At 38.7% G+C, this 25,306-nt stretch overlaps 4 non-coding genes across 4 annotated transcripts; all 4 read right to left on the bottom strand.

Moving 5' to 3' along the window:
* Window positions 1–7,966: 7,966 nt before the first annotated feature.
* TRNAC-GCA (transfer RNA cysteine (anticodon GCA)) lies at window positions 7,967–8,038 on the bottom strand. The gene has a single exon. It is a non-coding gene; the product is annotated as a tRNA-Cys (tRNA).
* Window positions 8,039–11,779: 3,741 nt separating this feature from the next.
* On the bottom strand, window positions 11,780–11,851 carry TRNAC-GCA (transfer RNA cysteine (anticodon GCA)). Its single transcript has one exon. It is a non-coding gene; the product is annotated as a tRNA-Cys (tRNA).
* Window positions 11,852–21,301: 9,450 nt separating this feature from the next.
* On the bottom strand, window positions 21,302–21,373 carry TRNAC-GCA (transfer RNA cysteine (anticodon GCA)). Its single transcript has one exon. It is a non-coding gene; the product is annotated as a tRNA-Cys (tRNA).
* A 1,834-nt stretch (window positions 21,374–23,207) lies between these two features.
* On the bottom strand, window positions 23,208–23,279 carry TRNAC-GCA (transfer RNA cysteine (anticodon GCA)). Its single transcript has one exon. It is a non-coding gene; the product is annotated as a tRNA-Cys (tRNA).
* Window positions 23,280–25,306: the final 2,027 nt, after the last annotated feature.

Genomic DNA, 25,306 nt, shown 5'->3' with positions numbered 1-25,306 from the left:
TGAAACAGTACCCACTATCAAAAGAGGCAGATGAGGGCATATATGAAACCATAACGGCCCTTATAGATAATGGCATATTGGTCCCGTCAGAATCACCATGTAACACGGCTGTATACCCAGTGCGCAAGGCTAAAGGGGGGTCTTGGCGCTTCATACAGGATCTCAGGCCCTTGAACAACATAGTAGAAGCAGAATACCCCATAGCCGCAAACCCGGCCACAATATTGTGTGGCATTCCAGCAGAAGCATCACGATTTACAGTGATCGACCTTAAAAATGCGTTTGTCTCAATACCATTGCACCCAGACTCACAAGATCTGACAAGCTTCACTTACAGAAACACAAAGTGGAAACACACCAGATTGCCACAAGGGTATTGCAAATCACCCTCAATTTTCAACAGAGTAATACAGATGGATTTGGGTAACATTGAAGTGGAAAGCACAGTGTTGCAGTATGTCGACGACATAATAATTTGCAGTACAAACGAAAGAACATGCAGAGAGGACTCATTAAAGATGCTGACAATATTGGCTGAAAAAGGTTACAAGGTAGACATGGAAAAGTTACAGTACTGTCAAGAACAGGTACTTTACATTGGTCAGCTCATATCCCAACATGGAAGGAAGATTGCACCACAAAGAGCACAGGCCATTTCAAACACACCAGTGCCACAAACAGTGAGGGAACTGCAGCAGTTCCTGGGTCTGTGCAACTACTGTAGAGCATGGGTATTTGATTACAGCTCATACATAGGACCCCTGCTCAAGGCGTTAAAGGAAGCTAATAAAGGGGAGAAAAAGTTGGGGTGGACAATGGAAATGAAAGAGGCTTTTGATGGATTGAAAGATGCGTTATCAACTGGTCCGGTACTGGCATCCCCAGACTATGAGCGACAATTCTTTATATTTTCACATTGCGACTCAGCAGTAATGAAAGCAGTGTTGGCTCAAAAAACAAGCATGGGCTACAAACCAGTAGCATTTTACAGCGGCCACTTAGATCCTGTGATGTTAGGTCATTTCCCTTGCGAACAAGGTCTCGCCGCAGCTGCTTTTGCGGTAGAGAAAGCATCAGCAATCACCATGGGGTGCCCAACTACACTGTTTGTGGAACATGCACTATTTGCGATATTGAATAAACCTAAGTCCACCCTAACCACGCAAAGGGCATCAGGTTATGAGATCATCTTATCCAGAGCTGAACTATCAATTGTTAGATGTAGCACAGTCAACCCTGCAAGGTTCCTAGCAGAAGTAATTGAGGAAGGAGATTATGCCCACGAATGTACGCAAATAACTGAAATGTACTCATGTACTAGAAAGATTGAAGAGAACGCACTAGAGGGAGGTGAGCTCCTGTTCATTGATGGGTCATCAACTATCGACCAAAGGGATGGTATAAGGAGGACTGGGGCAGCAGTGGTAAAAATGATGGAGGTACCGGTGTGTGTGGCAATGAAATGTGTACAACTACCACAGCATTATTCCGCTCAAGCAGCAGAATTAATTGCACTGATTTTGGCGTTGAAGGAAAGCTTTGACAAACGAGTGACCATATATTCCGACAGCGCATATGTTACGTCCACTGTCCACTCAGGGCTGTCGAAATGGAGAAGAAGAGGGTTTAGGAGAGCTGATGGCACTCCAGTGCAACATGCCCTCCTATTGGCTGAACTAATTGAAGCAATAAATGACCCCCAAGAATTAGCTTTGGTCAAATGCACCGCTCACACCAATGGTGAAGACCACATCTCAAAAGGGAATGCAGCAGCGGACGCACATGCAAAGTATGCTGCATATTTTGGTGAGATATGGAACCCCCCAGAGTCACAGAGAGGGAGAGGGAGGGGAATGGCTAAGGAGATGTTGGTAAGAGAAGGGTACACCCATCTCCCAGCCACACAGATAATGGAGCTACAAGCGGCTGCACCAATGGCAGAAAAAGAAATATGGGTAAAAAGAGGATGCACAATGTCACCAACTGACGCACTATGGCGCCAGGGTGACACTGGAAAGATTGTAATACCACTGGCACTATTGAACACCGCCCTGAGCCAACTACATCACCCAGCCCACACAGGCAAGGAAGTAATTGCAGCACGAATTAGGGAAGACTGGTTCTGCCCCGAGTTAAATTCTCATGTGTCAAATTTTATCAGCAATTGTCTCACATGTCAACAGTTTACGGCCGGTCACACTCTGAAGGTGATAAGAGGTACTATACCCCGGCCAGAGGGACCCTTCCGACATCTCCATATTGACTATGTTGATATGATCAACGTATGTCAAGGAAATAGGTATATGATTGTAGTAGTATGCCCATTCTCGAGGTGGGTTGAAGCAGGGTCCTGTTCACACCCAGATGCATTCAGAACAGCTAAATTCCTAGTGAGGGAGGTCTTCCCCAGGTGGGGAGTGTGCGAGGTACTGCGGTCAGACAATGGCCCACATTTCGCAAATGAAATGTTCCAGCACATCACATCCTTGCTGAACATCAAGCATAAATTTGCATGTGCATACCACCCACAGGCCAACGGTTTATGTGAATGCCTGAATGGCTTATTAAAGGAGGCAATTGCAAAAATACAGCAAACAACAAAGAAGAGTTGGTTGTATTGCCTTCCATTAGCCCTGTTTGAGCTAAGGAATAGACCAGGTTCCGACCACCACCTCACCCCTCACAAGGTGGTTACCGGACGTCAAATGCGCCTTCCCCTAACGCCAACATCAAGAGCATTTACCGACCACGAGAGTACTGCAAATGTCCTTGGTGATGAAATGTACCAATATGTGTCTTCTTTGATTACTAGTGTAGTGTTTGTGTCTCAACAGCTCGAGCGCACGCGGGGCGGGTCTAACAGCGATCAACAAGAAGACGTGGATAAAGAATTGGAAAAGGAAAGACTGTGCAAAGTTGCTAAAGGTGACCACGTACTACTTCGCAATTTCAACAGAAAGTGGAACAGCCCACGCTTCACTGGCCCCCATCTGGTAGAGGAGGTATCAATGAGAGCAGTAAAGCTACAGGACAAACGTGCCTGGAACCACCTACACGACGTAAAGATCTACAAACTCCAGACCCGCCCCAGCGCCACCGACAGGGCCACTGGAAGAACAACAACAGCGTCACCAACGGAGGAAGAGATTTCTACCACAACTAACGGCCTAAGTGTCCCCATACACCGCCACCCCTCAGATTCCCCAGAGACAACTACTAGAAAAAAAAGGGGTGATCCCCATACCGCCCACCCCATGGTTACACAATTAAAGAGTAAAGAGACTTCCGCCAGTTGAGCCCCAAACCCTCTGCCCATTGACCCCCTACCCACTGTAGTAATAACTGAACTGAAGGACATTGTCTTACACATATACACATGTAAACACCTGAATGTTCTCTTTCTTTTCTCTCACACATGCAGGTACAGCGTATTATTGTACTACTAAGAAAGTAGATAACTAACCAATTCACTGCCCATGAGTAGATGGTACCCTCAGACGATAATTACCTGGAAGAATTGTCACACCAATTTGTATATGAAATAAAAAGGCCAACGTACCTGAAAAGAAGGAGGGTACGTGTCTACTACACAGCATTCCTCTTGGCCATAGAACATTCAATGCCCCACCTCCAACCATACTTGCCTGCCCTAAGAGATAGATCGCTTAGATTGGCGTGGGAACAGCTCTTCGCCTGGGCACTGAATGACTACTTGATAGGGAGAGCTTAAAAACGACAACTAACACTAATAACAAGCATATTAAGAATTTTCAGGCAGGCAACTGTAACGTCGCAAGAATAAGCTGCCGGACTGCAGCAAGGTAAGAGCAAAATGCCGGTGAAATTAGCATTTGTAATAAAATTGATAGGGATTTTAATGATCACCGGGTTCTTGGCTGCCTCTGTATGGCAGTACAGCTATGCTATCAATATTATTGCTGTACCCAAACCTAATACACCCCCACCCCCAGCTGCAACAGGTGTTACGTCAGGTGGTACTAGTAAAATCCCACACAAGGAAAATAGAGTTAAACGCAGCACATACTCAGATAATAAAGGTATTGACAACTACATACAAGATTCAGCACACATCTCAAACAACATATGGTACCAACACATGACCCACATAGGTAAGCAGACAACAGAAGACAGTTGCTACGTTTGCTCATTGATCCCATACGCCATGAGCGCTTCTCGAACATTTGTTGCCACGGAGATAGATGAAAAAATAGCACGATGTATAATATACCTGGCACTGTTCCAGACGAAAGGAAGATTTCAAGGGACAGTGGTGAAACTGGTGTGGAAAACACGAGATACATATCCATATGAAAACAACTTCATCAAGACTTATTTGAGTTACCACAAGAGCAGTTTATATGCTGAAGGATTCAGATACATAACAAGTGGTCCTGAAAAAGGTGAAACAAAGAAAGTAACACTACAGTACCTACCATGTGATTGGTACGCCTCTGAAGTCCCTGGTAAAAACGGATGTTGGGAAAGACCACTGATGATAATAACAGGGAAGGTGTACATGAACAACAAATGGGACATAGGAGTGGTTGGCAGCAACATGGTAACAAGAGACAATATTTCAACTATTGATGGACACAACCATAGATGTTGGATGACTTGGGTCAAGTACGTAACCATGCTCACTTGGATGGAGAAGGATGAAGACCCAATAACAATACTGCCGCTAACTGCGCCTAAGGTATGCTACCAACATAAAGGAGAGGTGGACGTAGGATACAACACCAACTGTGAAAGCGTGATGGAGTTACCTGAGGGGGGAGCAGGAACAGCAGTAGTAATGGACCATTACTGGGCCTGTGGAGACAAGGCGTACCACACACTGCCCCCTTTGTGGAATGGTATATGCACAATGGTGCACGTTAATGTACCATCACTAGTGGTGCCCCAGAAACATGTGAATATGGCGAATTTCCCCAAGATGGATGAAGGGAACAAAAGGAAGAAGAGATCTGCACAGCCTCGGAAAGGGCCAGAGAACCGACGCAACGGCAACAACACTGTCCTCAACAGAAGGAAAAGACAAGGAGAACCTCTGACAGGAAATTACCTGTGGGGAAGGTCGGAAACAGCACTCACCTCAATTCCGCCGGAACACAGACTATTCAGCAGAGCAGCTATGTTCTTCTCCTCAATAATACATCCTGGACTGCAGGCCTACGCAAACGCAAAATGGCTCCAGATAACTAGGTGGGAACTAATGATGACAATTAACTCTACAGTAAATGGATTCAACGCAATAAAAGAGGAATTGCGAGCAGTAAGAATGGTTGCACTACAGAACAGATATGTACTGGACCTCCTCACAGCAATGGAAGGAGGAGTTTGCGCAAAGATAGGACAATCATGCTGCACATTCATTCCGATGCTGACAATGGTACACTGACAGAAGCAGTTTTACAATTGGCCCAGATGCACTCAAAAATGATGGATGAAAGTAAAGGTGTGAAAAAGGATGAGAGCTGGTTTTCAATATTATGGTCATGGATGCCATCTTGGCTGTCAGATGGACTGAAGATTATAGTTGGATGGATGTACTATTTTGGCTGGAGCTACACTGATCATAATAAGATTTTGGAAGGCCCGGAAGGCACGCACCACAGACGAGATGATCGAAATGGTTGGTATACACCTCTTGATGCCAACAGATGACGGCCAACACACAGGCACAATCATAAAAGAGAGAGAGAAGTTGCACAACCAGATCATCACCAACCACCTGGACCCACCATCTGTGAAGCTCGAAAACCCAAGAAACCCAAGGAGCTACATAGGGAAATGGGTATACTGCACTCCTGGAGGAACCTGTGAATATATGTATTGGTCATTTGAAGACCATGTTAACCACTATGGACATTTGGGAGTAATAACTAAAATATGGAGAGTAAGAGGAGATAAAGAAAAGGATATGTTTGTGGTCGACAAGTCGACTAGAGGGGGGACTGAATTGGGAGAATGGAAGAACAGGCTCCCGCCCTTCCCCTCTCGCGCTTGGCCTAGAGGATCACGGCCTAGACACCCGCCACGAGAGGAGTTTGCCTATCTACCAGACGACCAAATACCCTGGTACAGGAACATACGGATGTGCCCACCTACCTGCCCAGCAGCCCGCCCTGTCCATGCCGAGACCTGCGGCACGGATCAACTCGACTAAACCTACACGTCGTTAGAGATGCCATGACGACCTAGCCAACGGTCAGCACACCTGTGCAAACATGCACACCGGAAACTCCCACACCAATCCACACGAAGAACATACTCAGTGCTATGACGTAGGCGACAGACATACCCACGGACGTGCATCTTTATTATTTTCCACATAGGCTCTCAAAATGCAGAAAGACGCATAATGAACTTATCTAAAAAGGCTTGCTCACGCTTCTTCTAAGAACCATGTACCATAATGAAGAATATAACGGAGACACGATACTGAGGATAGAGCAATATGATACCGTAACCTAAAGCGCTCTGCATCAAACGGTTCCACCAATGCACCAGGCCCAAGAAGGCCGCAAGCAAAAGCTTCCATGAACATTGAATGAGCAAGAGCTCGGTTGCTGACCCTGCAATATGAGCCCGGCGAAAGCACACCGCCAAGGGCACGATGTTGCAATCTCGCACGCCACAAGCCGACGCCAAGGTCGCACCTGCAAGATAAACCAGGCACACAGTAGGAAAAACAATATTAATTGTGTTGAATTTTGCCTCAAACACGGTCCCACCTCACGTGACAAAGCCAAACTTGACAGGACGCCAAGCCTAGGAGGAAGGAGACACCTGAATCCCACGTTTCAAGACACAGGCAGATACAATTAAAAGACTCATTGGACATCTGCAGCAGTGGGAGTAGTCGACCTCCCAACATACGAATGAATCCTCACATTGTTTACACCTACCCATAGTAAAACATTGTTGCAAAGGATAGGTGCACCGCGAGCTGGGAACAGCGATAGTCCCAGACTGGGAGGCTCGCGAGCGGACCAATCAGAACATGGGGCTCTTATCACTGACGCCATTAACATTGACCAATCCTCAGAGGTCTTCATGTAACAATTTTCATGTATCAAATTGAAGGCACAGCCCAGGTATACCACCTGACTAACCCTCAACCACTAACACCGTTCTCTATATGTATGCTATATTAAACATACCACTCGAGTAACCAATCCAGAGTGGAAATAGGTTTTTTGCTAAACACTCCAAGGTGACGCAAGTAGCGCGTCAGAATAAGGTAAAAAGGGCCTGTGAGCCCCACAATTGTGTGTGTCAGGACGGACGCGTACGCTCCTTGACCCATCCCTGCCGTTTTGTGTAATAAACAGCAGAGTCACCTTGCTTCTTGCGTGTGTCTCATACTCTATCTCTTTTGGGATATACGGGAGGAGTTGGGGCCTCCCTGCCCGGAGGTCTGCGGACGGCCTGGCCGACCCCGGCAGAATTTCCCCCCGACAAGTGTATATGGTTATGAAACAGGGACTTCTTGAACTACACTCCTACGCTCTACCACTGACATAAACCCTTCAATGTTGAAAACTGCCCTTTTTTAAAAAGGTGATAGAGTGGGTGACTCTATGGAACTTGTAGAACTAATGACATCAGTGCACTTCTGGTCGGCTGTACAAATTAATACATTTCATTAAGGGCATATTATTGGTTTCCACCACAGTTTTAAAACATTCATATGAGCTTCCAGTGGACTATTTCAAACTGATAATATCACCAGTAGAACTTGGGTGAATGTAAAACACAGCTTGTATCATACGAAGAAATCCTAAACAGCTTAATGGTGTTTACCCTATGTTTCAGGTGATGATCAGGAGTATTTCAAATGTAGAAATGTGTTGCTCATTACATAAAATGCTAAGATTGTAAATGTTTACTTTAATTTATTTACTTAAAAAAATATTTCTACAGGTAAAACTGGAGGACTAGAGGGCACCCAGATTTGAACTAGGGACCTCTTGATCTGCAATCAAATGCTCTACCATTGAGCTATACCCCCAGTTCTGAAAAGATCACCTTTATTAATTCAGTAATATGTACAAAGTACAAGCAACATGCAATCACCATCAAAGGAATGCATTTTCAGCCAATAAACCCTCCTTATAAGTATATGGGGTGGGAAGGATGTCCTTTATCTGCCTTGGTAAAATACAGTGAGGTTTCCATTGCAAGAATTCATACATTTCATATCACATGTAGATCTTGGAACATGGAAAAAAAATCTTTTGTCAAATGCACAAATTCTGCAAAATGTAACTGCTTCTCTACTGCAGTTTGTTGATTTTGTGCTAAGAGCATATTTAAACCCAATCGTTCATTGTTTTGTATATGAAATGATGATATACCCTATTGTTTCTTACAGTGCATTGGGTTGAAAAACATGTTAACAGGATCTATTGAAGAGGGTATATGGTTATGAAACAGGGACTTCTTGAACTACACTCCTACGCTCTACCACTGACATAAACCCTTCAATGTTGAAAACTGCCCTTTTTTAAAAAGGTGATAGAGTGGGTGACTCAATGGAACTTGTAGAACTAATGACATCAGTGCACTTCTGGTCAGCTGTACAAATTAATACATTTCATTAAGGGTATATTATTGGTTTCCACCACAGTTTTAAAACATTCATATGAGCTTCCAGTGGACTATTTCAAACTGATAATATCACCAGTAGAACTTGGGTGAATGTAAAACACAGCTTGTATCATATGCAGAAATCCTAAACAGCTTAATGGTGTTTACCCTATGTTTCAGGTGATGATCAGGAGTATTTCAAATGTAGAAATGTGTTGCTAATTACATAAAATGCTAAGATTGTAAATGTTTACTTCATTTTTTTTAGTTAAAAAAATATTTCTACAGGTAAAACAGTTGGACAAGGGGGCACCCAGATTTGAACTAGGGACCTTTTGATCTGCAGTGAAATCCTCTACCCCTGAGCTATACCCCCATTTCCGAAATGTTCGCCTTTATTTATTCAGTAATACGTACAAAGTGGAAGCAACATGCAATCACCATCAAAGAAATGCATTTTCAGCCACCAAACCCTCCTTATAAGTATAAAGGGTACAAAAGGTGTCTTTTATCTGCCTTGGTAAAATACAGTGAGGTTTCCATTGCAAGAATTCATGCATTTCATATCACATGTAGATCTTGGAACATGGAAAAAAAATCTTTTGTCAAATGCACAAATTCTGCAAAATGTAACTGCTTCTCTACTGCAGTTTGTTGATTCTGTGCTAAGAGCATAGTTAAACCCAATTGTTCAGTGTTTTGTAAATGAAATGATGATATATCCTATTGTTTCTTACAGTGCTTTGGGTTGAAATACATTTTAACAGGATCTATTGAAGAGGGTATATGGTTATGAAACAGGGGCTTCTTGAACTACACTCCTACGCTCTACCACTGACATAAACCCTTCAATGATGAAAACTGCCCTTTTTTAAAAAGGTGATAGAGTGGGTGACTCTATGGAACTTGTAGAACTAATGACATCAGTGCACTTCTGGTCAGCTGTACAAATTAATACATTTCATTAAGGGCATATTATTGGTTTCCACCACAGTTTTATAACATTCATATGAGCTTCCAATGGACTATTTCAAACTGATCATATCACCAGTAGAACTTGGGTGAATGTAAAACACAGCTTGTATCATATGAAGAAATCCTAAACAGCTTAATCGTGTTTACCCTATGTTTCTGGTGATGATCAGGAGTATTTCAAATGTAGAAATGTGTTGCTCATTACATAAAATGCTAAGATTGTAAATGTTTACTTCAATTGATTTAGTTAAAAAATATTTCTACAGGTAAAACAGTTGGACAAGGGGGCACCCAGATTTGAACTAGGGACCTTTTGATCTGCAGTGAAATCCTCTACCCCTGAGCTATACCCCCATTTCTGAAATGTTCACCTTTATTCATTCAGAAAATATGTACAAAGTGGAAGCAACAAGCAATCACCATCAAAGCAATGCATTTTCAGCCACCAAACCTTCCTTATAAGTATAAGGGGCACAAAAGATGTCCTTTATCTGCCTTGGTAAAATACAGTGAGGTTTCCATTGCAAGAATTCATACATTTCATATCACATGTAGATCTTGGAACATGGAAAAAAACTTTTCTCAAATGCACAAATTCTGCAAAACGTAACTGCTTCTCTATTGCAGTTTGTTGATTTTGTGCTAAGAGCATAGTTAAACCCAATTGTTCATTGTTTTTTTATATGAAATGATGATATATCCTTTTGTTTCTTACAGTACATTGGGTTGAAAAACATTTTAACAGGATCTATTGACAAGGGTATATGGTTATGAAACAGGGACTTCTTGAATTGCACTCCTACGCTCTACCACTGAGTTAAACCCTTGAATGCTGAAAACTGCCCTTTTTTAAAAAGGTGATAGAGTGGGTGACTGTATGGAACGTGTAGAACTAATGACATCAGTGCACTTCTGGTCAGCTGTACAAATTAATACATTTCATTAAGGGCATATTATTGGTTTCCACCACAGTTTTATAACATTCATATGAGCTTCCAATGGACTATTGCAAACTGATAATATCACCAGTAGAACTTGGGTGAATGTAAAACACAGCTTGTATCATATGAAGAAATCCTAAACAGCTTAATGGTGTTTACCCCATGTTTCAGGTGATGATCAGGAGTATTTCAAATGTAGAAATGTGTTGCTCATTACATAAAATGCTAAGATTGTAAATGTTTACTTCAATTTATTTAGTTAAAAAAATATTTCTACAGGTAAAACAGTTGGTCAAGGGGGCACCCAGATTTGAACTAGAGACCTTTTGATCTGCAGTGAAATCCTCTACCCCTGAGCTATACCCCCATTTCTGAAATATTCACCTTTATTTATTCAGTAATATGTACAAAGTGGAAGCAACATGCAATCACCATCTAAGCAATGCATTTTCAGCCACCAAACCCTCCTTATAAGTATAAGGGGTACAAAAGATGTCCTTTATCTGCCTTGGTAAAATACAGTGAGGTTTCCATTGCAAGAATTCATACATTTCGTATCACATGTAGATCTTGGAACATGGAAAAAAACTTTTGTCAAATGCACAAATTCTGCAAAACGTAACTGCTTCTCTACTGCAGTTTGTTGATTTTGTGCTAAGAGCATAGTTAAACCCAATTGTTCATTGTTTTTTATATGAAATGATGATATATCCTTTTGTTTCTTACAGTGCATTGGGTTGAAAAACATTTTAACAGGATCTATTGACGAGGGTATATGGTTATGAAACAGGGACTTCTTGAACTGCACTCCTCTGCTCTACCACTGAGTTAAACCCTTGAATGCTGAAAACTGCCCTTTTTTAAAAAGGTGATAGAGTGGGTGACTCTATGGAACTTGTAGAACTAATGACATCAGTGCACTTCTGGTCAGCTGTACAAATTAATACATTTCATTAAGGGCATATTATTGGTTTCCACCACAGTTTTAAAACATTCATATGAGCTTCCAGTGGACTATTTCAAACTGATAATATCACCAGTAGAACTTGGGTGAATGTAAAACACAGCTTGTATCGGACGAAGAAATCCTAAACAGCTTAATGGTGTTTACCCTATGTTTCAGGTGATGATCAGGAGTATTTCAAATGTAGAAATGTGTTGCTCATTACATAAAATGCTAAGATTGTAAATGTTTACTTTAATTTATTTACTTAAAAAAATATTTCTACAGGTAAAACCGGAGGACAAGAGGGCACCCAGATTTGAACTAGGGACCTCTTGATCTGCAATCAAATGCTCTACCATTGAGCTATACCCCCAGTTCTGAAAAGATCACCTTTATTATTTCAGTAATATGTACAAAGTACAAGCAACATGCAATCACCATCAAAGGAATGCATTTTCAGCCACCAAACCCTCCTTATAAGTATATGGGGTGGGAAGGATGTCCTTTATCTGCCTTGGTAAAATACAGTGAGGTTTCCATTGCAAGATTTCATACATTTCATATCACATGTAGATCTTGGAACATGGAAAAAAAATCTTTTGTCAAATGCACAAATTCTGCAAAATGTAACTGCTTCTCTACTGCAGTTTGTTGATTTTGTGCTAAGAGCATATTTAAACCCAATCGTTCATTGTTTTGTATATGAAATGATGATATACCCTATTGTTTCTTACAGTGCATTGGGTTGAAAAACATGTTAACAGGATCTATTGAAGAGGGTATATGGTTATGAAACAGGGACTTCTTGAACTACACTCCTACTCTCTACCACTGACATAAACCCTTCAATGTTGAAAACTGCCCTTTTTTAAAAAGGTGATAGAGTGGGTGACTCGATGGAACTTGTAGAACTAATGACATCAGTGCACTTCTGGTCAGCTGTACAAATTAATACATTTCATTAAGGGCATATTATTGGTTTCCACCACAGTTTTAAAACATTCATATGAGCTTCCAGTGGACTATTTCAAACTGATAATATCACCAGTAGAACTTGGGTGAATGTAAAACACAGCTTGTATCATATGAAGAAATCCTAAACAGCTTAATGGTGTTTACCCTATGTTTCAGGTGATGATCAGGAGTATTTCAAATGTAGAAATGTGTTGCTAATTACATAAAATGCTAAGATTGTAAATGTTTACTTCATTTTTTTTAGTTAAAAAAATATTTCTACAGGTAAAACAGTTGGACAAGGGGGCACCCAGATTTGAACTAGGGACCTTTTGATCTGCAGTGAAATCCTCTACCCCTGAGCTATACCCCCATTTCTGAAATGTTCTCCTTTATTTATTCAGTAATACGTACAAAGTGGAAGCAACATGCAATCACCATCAAAGAAATGCATTTTCAGCCACCAAACCCTCCTTATAAGTATAAAGGGTACAAAAGGTGTCTTTTATCTGCCTTGGTAAAATACAGTGAGGTTTCCATTGCAAGAATTCATGCATTTCATATCACATGTAGATCTTGGAACATGGAAAAAAAATCTTTTGTCAAATGCACAAATTCTGCAAAATGTAACTGCTTCTCTACTGCAGTTTGTTGATTCTGTGCTAAGAGCATAGTTAAACCCAATTGTTCAGTGTTTTGTAAATGAAATGATGATATATCCTATTGTTTCTTACAGTGCATTGGATTGAAATACATTTTAACAGGATCTATTGAAGAGGGTATATGGTTATGAAACAGGGACTTCTTGAACTACACTCCTACGCTCTACCACTGACATAAACCCTTCAATGATGAAAACTGCCCTTTTTTAAAAAGGTGATAGAGTGGGTGACTCTATGGAACTTGTAGAACTAATGACATCAGTGCACTTCTGGTCAGCTGTACAAATTAATACATTTCATTAAGGGCATAATATTGGTTTCCACCACAGTTTTATAACATTCATATGAGCTTCCAATGGACTATTTCAAACTGATCATATCACCAGTAGAACTTGGGTGAATGTAAAACACAGCTTGTATCATATGAAGAAATCCTAAACAGCTTAATGGTGTTTACCCTATGTTTCTGGTGATGATCAGGAGTATTTCAAATGTAGAAATGTGTTGCTCATTACATAAAATGCTAAGATTGTAAATGTTTACTTCAATTGATTTAGTTAAAAACATATTTCTACAGGTAAAACAGTTGGACAAGGGGGCACCCAAATTTGAACTAGGGACCTTTTGATCTGCAGTGAAATCCTCTACCCCTGAGCTATACCCCCATTTCTGAAATGTTCACCTTTATTCATTCAGAAAATATGTACAAAGTGGAAGCAACATGCAATCACCATCTAAGCAATGCATTTTCAGCCACCAAACCCTCCTTATAAGTATAAGGGGTACAAAAGATGTCCTTTATCTGCCTTGGTAAAATACAGTGAGGTTTCCATTGCAAGAATTCATACATTTCGTATCACATGTAGAGCTTGGAACATGGAAAAAAACTTTTGTCAAATGCACAAATTCTGCAAAACGTAACTGCTTCTCTACTGCAGTTTGTTGATTTTGTGCTAAGAGCATAGTTAAACCCAATTGTTCATTGTTTTTTTATATGAAATGATGATATATCCTTTTGTTTCTTACAGTGCATTGGGTTGGAAAACATTTTAACAGGATCTATTGACGAGGGTATATGGTTATGAAACAGGGACTTCTTGAACTGCACTCCTCTGCTCTACCACTGAGTTAAACCCTTGAATGCTGAAAACTGCCCTTTTTTAAAAAGGTGATAGAGTGGGTGATTCTATGGAACTTGTAGAACTAATGACATCAGTGCACTTCTGGTCAGCTGTACAAATTAATACATTTCATTAAGGGCATATTATTGGTTTCCACCACAGTTTTATAACATTCATATGAGCTTCCAATGGACTATTGCAAACTGATAATATCACCAGTAGAACTTGGGTGAATGTAAAACACAGCTTGTATCATATGAAGAAATCCTAAACAGCTTAATGGTGTTTACCCTATGTTTCAGGTGATGATCAGGAGTATTTCAAATGTAGAAATGTGTTGCTCATTTCATAAAATGCTAAGATTGTAAATGTTTACTTCAATTTATTTAGTTAAAAAAATATTTCTACAGGTAAAACAGTTGGACAAGGGGGCACCCAGATTTGAACTAGAGACCTTTTGATCTGCAGTGAAATCCTCTACCCCTGAGCTATACCCCCATTTTTGAAATATTCACCTTTATTTATTCAGTAATATGTACAAAGTGGAAGCAACATGCAATCACCATCTAAGCAATGCATTTTCAGCCACCAAACCCTCCTTATAAGTATAAGGTGTACAAAAGATGTCCTTTATCTGCCTTGGTAAAATACAGTGAGGTTTCCATTGCAAGAATTCATACATTTCGTATCACATGTAGAGCTTGGAACATGGAAAAAAACTTTTGTCAAATGCACAAATTCTGCAAAACGTAACTGCTTCTCTACTGCAGTTTGTTGATTTTGTGCTAAGAGCATAGTTAAACCCAATTGTTCATTGTTTTTTTATATGAAATGATGATATATCCTTTTGTTTCTTACAGTGCATTGGGTTGAAAAACATTTTAACAGGATCTATTGACGAGGGTATATGGTTATGAAACAGGGACTTCTTGAACTGCACTCCTCTGCTCTACCACTGAGTTAAACCCTTGAATGCTGAAAACTGCCCTTTTTTAAAAAGGTGATAGAGTGGGTGACTCTATGGAACTTGTAGAACTAATGACATCAGTGCACTTCTGGTCAGCTGTACAAATTAATACATTTCATTAAGGGCATATTATTGGTTTCCAGCACAGTTTTATAACATTCATATGAGCTTCCAATGGACTATTTCAAACTGATAATATCACCAGTAGAACCTGGGTGAATGTAAAACACAGCTTGAATCATATGAAGAAATCCTAAACAGTTTCCTGGTGTTTACCCTATGTTTCAGGAGATGATCAGGAGTATTTCAAATGTAGAAATGTGTTGCTCATTACATAAAATGCTAAGATTATAAATGTTTTCTTCAATTTATTTAATTAAAAACATATTTCTACAGGTAAAACAGTTGAACAAGGGAGCATCAAGATTTAAACTATGGACCTCTTGATCTGCAATCAAATGCTCTACCACTGAGCTATATCCCCATTTCTAAAAGGTCACCTTTATTAATTCAGTAATATGTACAAAGTGCAAGCAACATGCAATCACCATCAAAGCAATGCAGTTTCAGCCACCAAACCCTCCTTATAAGTATATGGGGTGCGAAGGATGTCCTTTATCTGGCTTGGTAAATTACAGTGAGGTTTCCATTGCAAGAATTCATACATTTCGTATCACATGTAGATCTTGGAACATGGAAAAAAATATTTTGTGAAATGCACAAATTCTGCAAAATGTAACTGCTTCTCTACTGCAGTTTGTTGATTTTGTGCTAAGAGCATAGTTAAACCCAATTGTTCATTGTTTTGTATATGAAATGATGATATATCCTATTGTTTCTTACAGTGCATTGGGTTGAAAAACATTTTAACAGGATCTGTTGAAGAGGGTATATGGTTATGAAACAGGGACTTCTTGAACTGCATTCCTACCCTCTACCACTGAGTTAAACCCTTGAATGCTGAAAACTGCCCTTTTTTAAAAAGGTGATAGAGTGGGTGACTGTATGGAACTTGTATAACTAATGACAACAGTGCACTTCTGGTCAGCTGTACAAATTAATACATTTCATTAAGGGCATATTATTGGTTTCCACCACAGTTATATAACATTCATATGCGCTTCAAATGGACTATTTCAAACTGACAATATCACCAGTAGAACTTGGGTGAATGTAATACACAGCTTGTATCATATGAGGAAATCCTAAACAGCTTAATGGTGTTTACCCTATGTTTCAGGAGATGATCAGGAGTATTTCAAATGTAGAAATGTATTGCTCATTACATAAAATGCTAAAGTTGTAAATGTTTTCTTCAATTTATTTAATTTAAAAAATATTTCTACAGGTAAAACAGTTGGACAAGGGGGCACCCAGATTTGAACTAGGGACCTCTTGATCTGCAGTCAAATGCTCTACCACTGAGCGATACCCGCAGTTCTGAAATGTTTACCTTTATTTATTCACTAATATGTACAAAGTGGAAGCAACATGCAATCACCATCAAAGCAATGCATTTTCAGCCACCAAACCCTCCTTATAAATATAAGGGGTACAAAAGATGTCCTTTATCTGCCTTTCTAAAATACAGTGAGGTTTCCAGTGCAGGAATTCATACATTTTGTATCACATGTAGATCTTGGACCAGGAAAAAAAAACTTTTGTCAAATGCACAAATTCTGCAAAACGTAACTGCTTCTCTACTGCAGTTTGTTGAGTTTGTGCTAAGAGCATAGTAAACCCAATTGTTCATTGTTTTGTATATGAAATGATGATATATCTTAGTGTTTCTTACCGTGCATTGGGTTGAAAAACATTTTAACAGGATCTATTGAAGAGGGTATATGGTTATTAAACAGGGACTTCTTGAACTGCATTCCTACGCTCTACCACTGAGTTAAACCCTTGAATGCTGAAAACTGCCCTTTTTTAAAAAGGTGATAGAGTGGGTGACTCTAAGGAACGTGTAGAACTAATGGCATCAGTGCACTTCTGGTCAGCTGTACAAATTAATACATTTCATTAATGGCATATTATTGGTTTCCACCACAGTTTTATAACATTCATATGAGCTTCCAATGGACTATTTCAAACTGATGATATCACCAGTAGAACTTGGGTGAAGGTAATACACAGCATGTATCATACAAAGAAATCCTAAACAGTTTCATGGTGTTTACCCTATGTTTCAGGAGATGATCAGGAGTATTTCAAATGTAGAAATGTGCTGCTCATTTCATAAAATGCTAAAATTGTAAATGTGTTCTTCAATTTATTGAATTAAAAAAATGTTTCTACAGGTAAAACTGTTGAACAAGGGGGGACCAAGATTTGAACTAGGGACTTCATGATCTGTAGTCAAATGCTCTACCACTGAGCTATATACCCAGGTCTGAAATGTTCACCTTTATTTATTCAGTAATATGTACAAAGTGCAAGCAACATGCAATCACCATCAAAGCAATGCATTTTCAGCGACCAAACCCTCCTTATAAGTATAAGTGGTACAAAAGATGTCCTTTATCTGCCTTCGTAAAATACAGTGAGGTTTCCAGTGCAAGAATTCATACATTTCGTATCACATGTAGATCTTGGAACATGGAAAAAAAAACTTTTGTCAAATGCACACATTCTGCAAAACGTAACTGCTTCTCTACTGCAGTTTGTTGATTTTGTGCTAAGAGCATAGTTAAACCCAATTGTTCATTGTTTTGTATATGAAATGATGATATATCTTATTGTTTCTTACGGTGCATTGGGTTGAAAAACCTTTTAACAGGATCTATTGAAGAGGGTATATGGTTATGAAACAGGGACTTCTTGAACTGCACTCCTACCCTCTACCTCTGACATAAAGCCTTGAATGCTGAAAACTGCCCTTTTTTAAAAAAAAGTGATAGAGTGGGTGACTTTATGGAACTTGTAGAACTAATGACATCAGTGCACTTCTGGTCAGCTGTACAAATTAATACATTTCATTAAGGGCATATTATTGGTTTCCACCACAGTTTTATAACATTCATATGAGCTTCCAATGGACTATTTCAAACTGATAATATCACCAGTAGAACTTGGGTGAATGTAATACACAGCTTGTATCATACGAAGAAATCCGAAACAGCTTAATGGTGTTTACCCTATGTTTCAGGAGATGATCAGGAGTATTTCAAATGTAGAAATGTGTTGCTCATTACATAAAATGCTAAGATTGTAAATGTTTTCTTTAATTAAAAATAAAATTCTACAGGTACTACAGTTGTACCAGGGGGCACCCAGAATTGAATTAGGGACCTCTTGATCTGCAGCCAAATGCTCTACCACTGAGCTATACCCTCAGTTCTAAAATGTTCACCTTTATTAATTCAGTAATATGTACAAAGGGAAGCAACATGCAATCACCATCAAAGCAATGCATTTTCAGCCACCAAACCCTCCTTATAAGTATATGGGGTGCGAATGATGTCCTTTATCTGCCTTGGTAAAATACAGTGAGGTTTCCATTGCAAGAATTCATACATTTCGTATCACATGTAGATCTGGAACATGGAAAAAAAACGTTTGTCAAATGCACACATTCTGCAAAACGTAACTGCTTCTCTACTGCAGTTTGTTGATTTTGTGCTAAGAGCATAGTTAAACCCAATTGTTCATTGTTTTGTATATGAAATGATGATATATCTTATTGTTTCTTACAGTGTATTGGGTTGAAAAACATTTTAACAGGATCTATTGAAGAGGGTATATGGTTATGAAACAGGGACTTCTTGAACTACACTCCTACGCTCTACCACTCACATAAACCCTTGAATGTTGAAAACTGCCCTTTTTTAAAAAGGTGATAGAGTGGGTGACTCTATGGAACTTGTAGAACTAATGACATCAGTGCACTTCTGGTCAGCTGTACAAATTAATACATTTCATTAAGGGCATATTATTGGTTTCCACCACAGTTTTATAACATTCATAAGAGCTTCCAATGGACTATTTCAAACTGATCATATCACCAGTAGAACTTGGGTGAATGTAAAACACAGCTTGTATCATATGAAGAAATCCTAAACAGCTTAATGGTGTTTACCCTATGTTTCAGGTGATGATCAGGAGTATTTCAAATGTAGAAATGTGTTGCTGATTACATAAAATGCTAAGATTGTAAATGTTTACTTCAATTTATTTAATTCGAAACATATTTCTACAGGTAAAACAGTTGGACAAGGGGGCACCCAGATTTGAACTAGGGACCTTTTGATCTGCAGTGAAATGCTCTACCCCGGAGCCATACCCCCATTTCTGAAATGTTCACCTTTATTTATTCAGTAATATGTACAAAGTGGAAACAACATGCAATCACCATCAAAGCAAAGCATTTTCAGCCACCAAACCCTCCTTATAAGTATATGGGGTGCGAAGGATGTCCTTTATGTGCCTTGGTAAAATACAGTGAGGTTTCCGTTGCAAGAATTCATACATTTCGTATCACATGTAGATCTTGGAACATGGATAAAAAATCTTTTGTCAAATGCACAAATTCTGCAAAATGCAACTGCTTCTCTACTGCAGTTTGTTGATTTTGTGCTAAGAGCATAGTTAAACCCAATTGTTGAATCTTTTGTATATGAAATGATGATATATCTTATTGTTTCTTACAGTGCATTGGGTTGAAAAACATTTTAACAGGATCTATTGAAGAGGGTATATGGTTATGAAACAGGGACTTCTTGATCTGCATTCCTACGCCCTACCACTGAGTTAAACCCTTGAATGCTGAAAACTGCCCTTTTTTAAAAAGGTGATAGAGTGGTTGACTGTATGGAACTTGTAGAACTAATGACATCAGTGCACGTCTGGTCAGCTGTACAAATTGATACATTTCATTAAGGGCATATTATTGGTTTCCACCACAGTTTTATAACATTCATATGCGCTTCCAATGGACTATTTCAAACTGATAATATCACCAGTAGAACTTGGGTGAATGTAAAACACAGCTTGTATCATATGAAGAAATCCTAAACAGCTTAATAGTGTTTACCCTATGTTTCAGGTGATGATCAGGAGTATTTCAAATGTAGAAATGTGTTGCTCATTACATAAAACGCTAAGATTGTAAATGTTTACTTCAATTTATTTAATTAAAAAAATATTTCTACAGGTAAAACAGTTGGACAAGGGGGGACCCAGATCTGAACTGGGGACCTTTTGATCTGCAGTGATATGCTCTACCCCTGAGCTATACCCCCATTTCTGAAATGTTCACCTTTATTTATTCAGTAATATGTACAAAGCGGAAGCAACATGCAATCACCATCAAATCAATGCATTTTCAGCCACCAAACCCTCCTTATAAGTATAAGGGGTACAAAAGATGTCCTTTATCTGCCTTGGTAAAATACAGTGAGGTTTTCATTGCAAGAATTCATACATTTCGTATCACATGTAGATCTTGGAACATGGAAAAAAAACTTTGTCAAATGCACAAATTCTGCAAAACGTAACTGTTTCTCTACTGCATTTTTTTGATTTTGTGCTAAGAGCATAGTTAAACCCAATTGTTCATTGTTTTGTATATGAAATGATAATATATCTTATTGTTTCTTACAGTGCATTGGGTTGAAAAACATTTAACAGGATCTATTGAAGAGGGTATATGGTTATGAAACAGGGACGTCTTGAACTACACTCCTACGCTCTACCACTGACATAAACCCTTGAATGTTGAATACTGCCCTTTTTTAAAAAGGTGATAGAGTGGGTGACTCTATGGAACTTGTAGAACTAATGACATCAGTGCACTTCTGGTCAGCTGTACAAATTAATACATTTCATTAAGGGCATATTATTGGTTTCCACCACAGTTTTATAACATTCATTTGCACTTCCAATGGACTATTTCAAACGGATAATATCACCAGTAGAACTTGGGTGAATGTAAAACACAGCTTATATCATATGAAGAAATCCTAAACAGTTTCATGGTGTTTACCCTATGTTTCCAGAGATGATCAGGAGTATTTCAAATGTAGAAATGTGTTGCTCATTACATAAAATGCTAAGATTGTAAATGTTTTCTTCAATTTATTTAATTAAAAAAACATTTCTACAGGTAAAACAGTTGGACAAGGGGGCACCCAGATTTGAACTAGGGACCTCTTGATCTGCTGTCAAATGCTCTACCACTGAGCTATACCCCCAGTTCTTAAAGGTTCAACTCTAATAATTCAGTAATATGTACAAAGTTCAAGCAACATGCAATCACCATCAAAGCAATGCATTTTCAGCCACCAAACCCTCCTTATAAGTATATGGGGTGCGAAGGATGTCCTTTATCTGCCTTGGTAAAATACAGTGAGGTTTCCATTGCAAGAATTCATACATTTCGTATCACATGTAGATCTTGGAACATGGAAAAAAAACTTTTGTCAAATGCACAAATTCTGCAAAACGTAACTGTTTCTCTACTGCATTTTGTTGATTTTGTGCTAAGAGCATAGGTAAACCCAATTGTTCATTGTTTTGTATATGAAATGATGATATATCTTATTGTTTCTTAAAGTGCATTGGGTTGAAAAACATTTTAACAGATCAATTGAAGAGGGTATATGGTTATGAAACGGGGACTTCTTGAACTGCATTCCTACGCTCTACCACTGAGTTAAACCCTTGAATGCTGAAAACTGGCCTTTTTTAAAAAGGTGATAGAGTGGGTGACTCTATGGAACTTGTAGAACTAATGACATCAGTGCACTTCTGGTCAGCTGTACAAATTAATACATTTCATTAAGGGCATATTATTGGTTTCCACCACAGTTTTATAACATTCATATGAGCTTCCAATGGACTATTTCAAACTGATAATATCACCAGTAGAACTTGGGTGAATGTAAAACACAGCTTGTATCATATGAAGAAATCCTAAACAGCTTAATGGTGTTTGCCCTATGTTTCAGGTGATGATCAGGAGTATTTCAAATGTAGAAATGTGTTGCTCATTACATAAAATGCTAAGATTGTAAATGTTTACTTCAATTTATTTAATTAAAAACACATTTCTACAGGTAAAACAGTTGGACAAGGGGGCACCCAGATTTGAACTAGGGACCTTTTGATCTGCAGCGAAATGCTCTACCCCTGAGCTATACCCCCATTTCTGCAAAGTTCACCTTTATTTATTCAGTAATATGTACAAAGTGGAAGCAACATGCAATCACCCTCAAAGCAAAGCATTTTCAGCCACCAAACCCTCCTTATAAGTATATGGGGTGCGATGGATGTCCTTTATGTGCCTTGGTAAAATACAGTGAGGTTTCCATTGCAAGAATTCATACATTTCGTATCACATGTAGATCTTGGAACATGGATAAAAAATCTTTTGTCAAATGCACAAATTCTGCAAAATGCAACTGCTTCTCTACTGCAGTTTGTTGATTTTGTGCTAAGAGCATAGTTAAACCCAATTGTTCATTCTTTTGTATATGAAATGATGATATATCTTATTGTTTCTTACAGTGCATTGGTTTGAAAAACATTTTAACAGGATCTATTGAAGAGGGTATATGGTTATGAAACAGGGACTTCTTGATCTGCATTCCTACGCCCTACCACTGAGTTAAACCCTTGAATGCTGAAAACTGCCCTTTTCTAAAAAGGTGATAGAGTGGTTGACTGTATGGAACTTGTAGAACTAATGACATCAGTGCACTTCTGGTCAGCTGTACACATTAATACATTTCATTAAGGGCATATCATTGGTTTCCACCAGAGTTTTATAACATTCATATGAGCTTCCAATGGACTATTTCAAACTGATAATATCACCAGTAGAACTTGGGTGAATGTAAAACACAGCTTGTATCATATGAAGAAATCCTAAACAGTTTCCTGGTGTTTACCCTATGTTTCAGGAGATGATCAGGAGTATTTCAAATGTAGAAATGTGTTGCTCATTACATAAAATGCTAAGATTGTAAATGTTTTCTTCAATTTATTTAATTAAAAAAATATTTCTACAGGTAAAACAGTTGAACAAGGGGGCACCCAGATTTGAACTAGGGACCTCTTGATCTGCAGTCAAATGCTCTAACACTGAGCTATACCCCCAGTTCTGAAAAGTTCCCCTTTATTAATTCAGTAATATGTACAAAGTGCAAGCAACATGCAATCACCATCAAAGCAATGCATTTTCAGCCACCAAACCCTCCTTATAAGTATATGAGCTGCGAAGGATGTCCTTTATCTGCCTTGGTAAAATACAGTGAGGTTTCCATTGCAGGAATTCATACATTACGTATCACATGTAGATCTTGGAACATGGAAAAAAAATATTTTGCCAAATGCACAAATTCTGCAAAATGTAACTGCTTCTCTACTGCAGTTTGTTGATTTTGTGCTAAAAGCACAGTTAAACCCAATTGTTCATTGTTTTGTATATGAAATGATGATATATCCTATTGTTTCTTACAGTGCATTGGGTTGAAAAACATTTTAACAGGATCTATTGAAGAGGGTATATAGTTATGAAACAGGGACCTCTTGAACTACACTCATATGCTCTACCACTGACATAAACCCTTGAATGTTGAAAACTGCCCTTTTTAAAAAAAGGTGATAGAGTGGGTGACTCTATGGAACTTGTAGAACTAATGACATCAGTGCACTTCTGGTCAGCTGTACAAATTAATACATTTCATTAAGGGCATATTATTGGTTTCCACCACAGTTTTATAACATTCATAAGAGCTTCCAATGGACTTTTTCAAACTGATCATATCACCAGTAGAACTTGGGTGAATGTAAAACACAGCTTGTATCATATGAAGAAATCCTAAACAGCTTAATGGTGTTTACCCTATGTTTCAGGTGATGATCAGGAGTATTTCAAATGTAGAAATGTGTTGCTCATTACATAAAATGCTAAGATTGTAAATGTTTACTTCACTTTATTTAATTAAAAACACATTTCAACAGGTAAAACAGTTGGACAAGGGGGCACCCAGATTTGAACTAGGGACCTTTTGATCTGCAGTAAAATGCTCTACCCCTTAGCTATACCCCCATTTCTGCAATGTTCACCTTTATTTATTCAGTAATATGTACAAAGTGGAAGCAACATGCAATCACCATCAAAGCAAAGCATTTTCAGCCACCAAACCCTCCTTATAAGTATATGGGGTGCGAAGGATGTCCTTTATCTGCCTTGGTAAAATACAGTGAGGTTTCCATTGCAAGAATTCATACATTTCGTATCACATGTAGATCTTGGAACATGGAAAAAAAATCTTTTGTCAAATGCTCAAATTCTGCAAAATGTAATTGCTTCTCTACTGCAGTTTGTTGATTTTGTGCTAAGAGCATAGTTAAACCCAATTGTTCATTCTTTTGTATATGAAATGATGATATATCTTATTGTTTCTTACAGTGCATTGGGTTGAAAAACATTTTAACAGTATCTATTGAAGAGGGTATATGGTTATGAAACAGGGACTTCTTGAACTGCATTCCTACGCTCTACCACTGAGTTAAACCCTTGAATGCTGAAAACTGCCTTTTTTTAAAAAGGTGATAAAGTGGGTGACTGTATGGAACGTGTAGAACTAATGACATCAGTGCACTTCTGGTCAGCTGTACAAATTAATACATTTCATTAAGGGCATATTATTGGTTTCCACCACAGTTTTATAACATTCATAAGAGCTTCCAATGGACTATTTCAAACTGATAATATCACCAGTAGAACTTGGGTGAATGTAAAACACAGCTTGTATCATACGAAGAAATCCTAAACAGCTTAATGGTGTTTACCCTATGTTTCAGGTGATGATCAGGAGTATTCCAAATGTAGAAATGTGTTTCTCATTACATAAAATGCTAAGATTGTAAATGTTTACTTCAATTTATTTAATTAAAAACATATTTCTACAGGTAAAACAGTTGGACAAGGGGGCACCCAGATTTGAACTAGGGACCTTTTGATCGGCAGTGAAATGCTCTACCCCTGAGCTATACCCCCATTTCTGAAATGTTCACCTTTATTTATTCAGTAATATGTACAAAGTGGAAGCAACATGCAATCAACATCAAAGCAATGCATTTTCAGCCACCAAACCCTCCTTATAAGTATATGGGGT

The sequence above is a fragment of the Ambystoma mexicanum genome, unplaced genomic scaffold (genome assembly GCF_040938575.1).
Source record: "Ambystoma mexicanum isolate Mex_15411 unplaced genomic scaffold, UKY_AmexF1_1 Mex_scaf66, whole genome shotgun sequence".
In the NCBI taxonomy this organism is placed as follows: domain Eukaryota; kingdom Metazoa; phylum Chordata; class Amphibia; order Caudata; family Ambystomatidae; genus Ambystoma; species Ambystoma mexicanum.
This window is presented reverse-complemented; position numbering and strand designations above follow the sequence as displayed.